The sequence below is a fragment of the Herpailurus yagouaroundi genome, unplaced genomic scaffold (genome assembly GCF_014898765.1).
Source record: "Herpailurus yagouaroundi ecotype Mexico unplaced genomic scaffold, PumYag 67793, whole genome shotgun sequence".
In the NCBI taxonomy this organism is placed as follows: domain Eukaryota; kingdom Metazoa; phylum Chordata; class Mammalia; order Carnivora; family Felidae; genus Herpailurus; species Herpailurus yagouaroundi.
Window position 1 is genome coordinate 22054653 of NW_024420586.1, and position 5215 is coordinate 22059867.

Consider the following 5215-nt stretch of genomic DNA (forward strand, 5'->3'; position numbering starts at 1 on the left):
CCCCACGTCAGGCTCTAGGCTGATGGTGTGGACCCTACTTGGAATTCTCTCTCCCTCTCTCTCTCTCTCCTTCTCTCTCTGCTCTTTCTCCCTACCCCCATGCACACGTGCTCTCTCTCTTGAAGCAAAAAAAAAAATAACTTAAAAAAAAAAAGCTATGAACGTGCTCACAAGGTGATCCTAATAAGCCCCTCCCTGGCACTCCCTTGGAGGCTCACCCTTGATTTGAACCCAGTCTGCACCTCCCACCCCTAGGTTTCCCCAGTTCAATGAAAGGTACCCACACCCCCCTAGCTTGCCATAAAGCCGGGTTTCATCCAATTCCTTTTTTATCCTCAATCCCCACATCCAATCGACCAGCAAGCTCTGTCATTTCTACCATGTAAAAGCACCTGATGAGCAAAAGGGGAAAATCATAAGCCAAATTGACTAAGGCTAATTTTTATCTTAAACCTAATTAGAAGAAAACAACACATGACAAGAATAGCGCACCCAGACCAGGAGCGGTTAATTCCAGGAACCTGAGGATCATTCAACATTAGGAAATTCACTAAAACAACTCATTACATTAAGAGGTCAAACCAGTAAAATTTTATCATTTTCTTCATAAATGCGAAAAGGCATCTAATAAAATTTGACATGTATTCTTGTTTTAAAAATCTCTTTTTAAAGACAGAAACTGAGGACGAAACAGCATGATACGAACTTACCACACCCAAAGATGAAAAGGTTCTAGAGATTGATGGTGGTGATGGTTGCCCAGCAGTGTGAATGCACTTAATGCCACAGACCCTTAAAAATGGCCAAAATTTTATGTTATGTATATTTTGCCACTGTACATTTTTTAAATACACGTATTTTTTGTAAGTTTTTTTTAAGTTCAGTGTAGTTAACATACAGCATCACATTGGCGTCAGGGGTACAATATAGTGATTCAACAATTCCGTACGTTACTCGATACTCATTAATCATAAGTGAACTCTTAATCAGCTTTACCCATTTCACCCATGCCCCACCCTCCTCCCCTCTGTCTGGTATCTGTCTGTTTCTTCTTTTTAGTTAAGAGTCCGTTTTTTGGTTTGTCTCCTTTTTGTCTTTGTTTTGTTTCTTAAATCCCACATAGGAGTGAAATCATATGGTATTTGTCTTTCCCTGACTGGCTTATTCTGCTTAGCACGATACTCTGTAGCTCCATCCATATCGCTGCAAATGGCAAGCTTTCATTCTTTTTGATGGCTGGATAATATTCCTATACATACACCACATCTTCTCTATGCATCCATCAATTGACAGATGCTTGTGAAGTTTCCATAATTTGGGATTATAAATAATGCTGCTATAAATACAGGGCGCATGAAATCGTGTTTTTGTATTTTTCGGTTAAATGTCTGGTAGTGCGATTACTGGATCATAGAGTAGTTCTATTTTGTTTTAATTTTTTTAACGTTTTTTATTTATTTTTGAAACAGAGAGACAGAGCACATGTGAGGGAGGGGCAGAGTGAGAAGGAGACACAGAATCCGAAGCAGGCTCCAGGCTGCGAGCTGTCAGCACAGAGTCTGATGCAGGGCTCAAACTCACAAACCACAAGATCATGACCTGAGCTGAAGTTGGACACTTAACTGACTGAGCCACCCAGGCACCCCTGAGTAGTTCTATTTTTAACTTTTAGGGGGACCACCATACTGTTTTCCACAGTGGCTGCGACAGTTTGCATTCCAACAGTGCAGGAGGGTTCCTTTTTCTCCGCATCCTTACCAATACTTGCTGTTTCTTGTATTTTTGATTTTAGCCATTCTGACAGGTGTGAGATGATATCTCATTGTAGTTTTAATTTACATTTCCCTGATGATAAGTGATGTTGAGAATCTTTTCATATGTCTGTTGGACATCTATGCTTATTCTTTGGAGAAATGCCTGTTCATGTCTGCTGCCCATTTTCTAATTGGATTATTCGTTTTTTGGGCATATGAGTTGTGTATATTTTTTCCCCTTGGCAATTGTTTATTATAAAGGTGAACACTGATCGGTGGGATTTCTGGTATGAGCACCAAGACCACCAAACTTTTTGGATTCGCAGTTCCAGAGATCAGCTACCAGCAGGGTCTGGTCGTACTGGATGAGGATGTCTTTGATCTCTTTCTTGGAAGCCTCATCCACATATTTCTGATAATAGGCCACCAGGGCTTTGGAGATGGACTAGCAGATAGCATAAATCTGGGCCTCGTGACCATCACCCTTCACTTGGACTTGGATGTTCACCCCAGCAAATCTCTCCTTGCCTAGAAGCAGAAAAGGTTCCAGGAGCCTGTATTGCAGTGTGTGTGACTGGATCATCCCCAGGGGCCAACCCGTTCACCTTGATGAGGCCATTGCCCTATTTGCAGTGCACCACGGCTCTGGCCATCTTTTTGCATCTGAATACCTGCATGGACTGCAGAGGACCCTTGGACTGCATGGCTACAAACATAGACAAGAGCTCCTCACCAAATAGCGCCACAACCAGAAGAGGACTATATTTTGTATGCTAACACGTTATCAGTATGTCATTTGCAAATATCCTCCCCCGATCTGTAGGTTGTCTTTTAGTTTTGTTGATTGTTTCCTTTGCTATGCAGATGCTTCTTATTTTGATGTAGTCCCGATGGTATATTTTTGCTTTTGATTCCCTTGCCTCAGAAGATATATTTAGAAAAAAGTCACTCCATCCGATGTTGGAGAAATTACTGCCGGGGCCCCCTTCTAGGAGTTTTATATTTTGGGGTCTCACATTTAGGTCTTTAACCCATTTTGAATTTATTTATTTTTGAGAGAGAGGCAGAGCATGAGCAGGGGAGGGGCAGAGGAAGAGGGAGACAGAATCTGAAGCAGGGTCCAGGCTCTGAGCTGTCAGCACAGAGCCCGACGCGGGGCTCAACCTCACGGACTGCGGGATCATGACCTGAGCCGAAGTTGGATGCTTAACTGACTGAGCCACCCAGGCACCCCAAAGTTGACCATACAAACATGGGTTTATTTCTGGGTATTCTATTTTATTCCATTGGTCTACGTGCCTATATTAGTGCCGGTACCATACTCTTTTGATTACTACATCTATGTAGTATAACTTGATATCTGGAAATGGGATACCTCCACCTTTGCTTTGCTTTTTCAAGATTGCTTGGGCTATTCAGAGTCTTCTGTGGTTCCATATAAGTTTTAGGGTTGTTGGTTCTAGTTTTGCGGAAAATGTTGGTATTTTGACAGGGATTGCATTAAATCTGTAGCTTTCTTCGGGTAGTAAGGACATTTTAACGATATTTGTTCTTCCAACCTATGAGCGTGGAATATCTTTCCGCTTGTTTGTGTTGCCTTCGATATCTTCCATTAATGTTTTCAGAAACAGGTCTTTCACCTCCTTAGTTAAGTGTTTTCCTAGGTATTTGATTGTATTTGGTGCAATTGCAAATAGGATCCCATTCTTAATTTATTTTTCTGTTGCTTCATTATTTGCATATAAAAATGCCATGGGTTTATGTATATCGATTTTGTATCTGGCAACCTTACTAAATAAATTTGTCAGTTCTAGTAGTTTTTTGGTGGAGTCTTTAGGCTTCTCTCTAGATAGTATTATGTTGTCTACAAGTAGTGAAAGTATTACTTCTTCCTTACCGATTTGGATGCCTTTTATTCCTTCGTCTTGTCAGATTGCTGTGGCTAGGACTTCCAGTACCATGCTAAACAATAAGGATGAGAGTGGACATTCCTGTCTTATTCCTGACCTTTGGGGAAGCGCTCTCAGTTTTTCACCATTGAGTACGATGTTAGCTGTGGGTTTTGCACCTATGGCCTTTAATATATTGAGTTATGTTCCTTCTAATCCTACGTTGGTGAGGGTTTTTATCATGAATGGATGTTGTACTTTGTCAAATGCCTTTTCTGCACCTATTGAAATGATCATATGTTTTTTATCCCTTATTTTATTGATATGATGTAACACCCTGATTGACTTGTGAATATTGAACCACCCTTGCATCCCAGGGGTAAATCCCACTTGATCACGGTGAATAATGTTTTTAATGTATCCTTGCATTGTTTGCTAATTTTTTGTTGGGGATCATTGCATCTATGTTCAACAGGCATAATGGCCTGTAGTTCTCTTTTTTTTGTAGTGTCCTTATCTGGTTTTAGATTCAGGGTAATGCTGGCCTCGTAGAATGAATTTGGAAGTTTTTCTTCCTCTTCTGTTTTTTGGAGAAGTTTGAGAATAATAGGTATTAACTCTTCTTTAAATGTTTGGTAGAATTCATCTGTGAAGCTGTCTGGCCCCGGACTTTTGTTTGAGAAGAGTTTTTGATTACTGATTCCATTTTATTGCTGGTAATAAATCTATTCTATTTCTTCCTGATTTGATTTTGGGAGGTTATAAATTTCCAGGAATTTATCCATTTCTTCTAGGTTGTCTAATTTGTTGGCATATAATTTTTCATACTGTTCTCTTACAATCTTTTGTATTTCTGTGTTGGCAGTTGGTATTATCCCCTTTCATTTCTGATTTTATTTATTTGAGCCCTCTCTCTTTCTCTTTTTGATGAGTCTAGCTAAAAGTTTATTGATTTTGTTGATCTTTTCAAAGAACCAACTCCTGGTTTCACTGATCTGTTCTAGTGTTTTTTTAGTTTCTATTTTGTTTATTTTTGCTCTGATCTCATTAATAACAATATTATATTACTAAAAATATAATATATAATACAATAACAAAATATATTAATAATGCTAATCTTATTTTTTTTTTCAACGTTTATTTATTTTTGGGACAGAGAGAGACAGAGCATGAACGGGGGAGGGGCAGAGAGAGAGGGAGACACAGAATTGGAAACAGGCTCCAGGCTCTGAGCCATCAGCCCAGAGCCCGACGCGGGGCTCGAACTCCCGGACCGCAAGATCGTGACCTGGCTGAAGTCGGACGCTTAACCGACTGCGCCACCCAGGCACCCCAATGCTAATCTTATTAATGCAATTATTGATCTTGTTATTAATAAGACTATTGATCTTGTTATTAATAAGATTACTAATCTTATTTCTTTCCTTTTACTGGTTTTAGGTTTTGTTTGTTGTTCATTTTTTAGTGCCTTTAGATGTAGTTAGGTTGTTTAGTTTTTGGATTTTTCTTGCTTCTTGAGGTAGGCCTGTATTGTATAAACTTCCCTCTTAGAACAGTTTTTGCTGTATCTCA

The 5215-nt window shown here is 39.7% G+C and overlaps 1 pseudogene; it reads right to left on the reverse strand.

Annotated features, from left to right (window-relative positions):
- Window positions 1–2007: 2007 nt before the first annotated feature.
- LOC121026011 (40S ribosomal protein S16-like) lies at window positions 2008–2458 on the reverse strand (annotated as a pseudogene).
- Between the last annotated feature and the right edge of the window lie 2757 nt (window positions 2459–5215).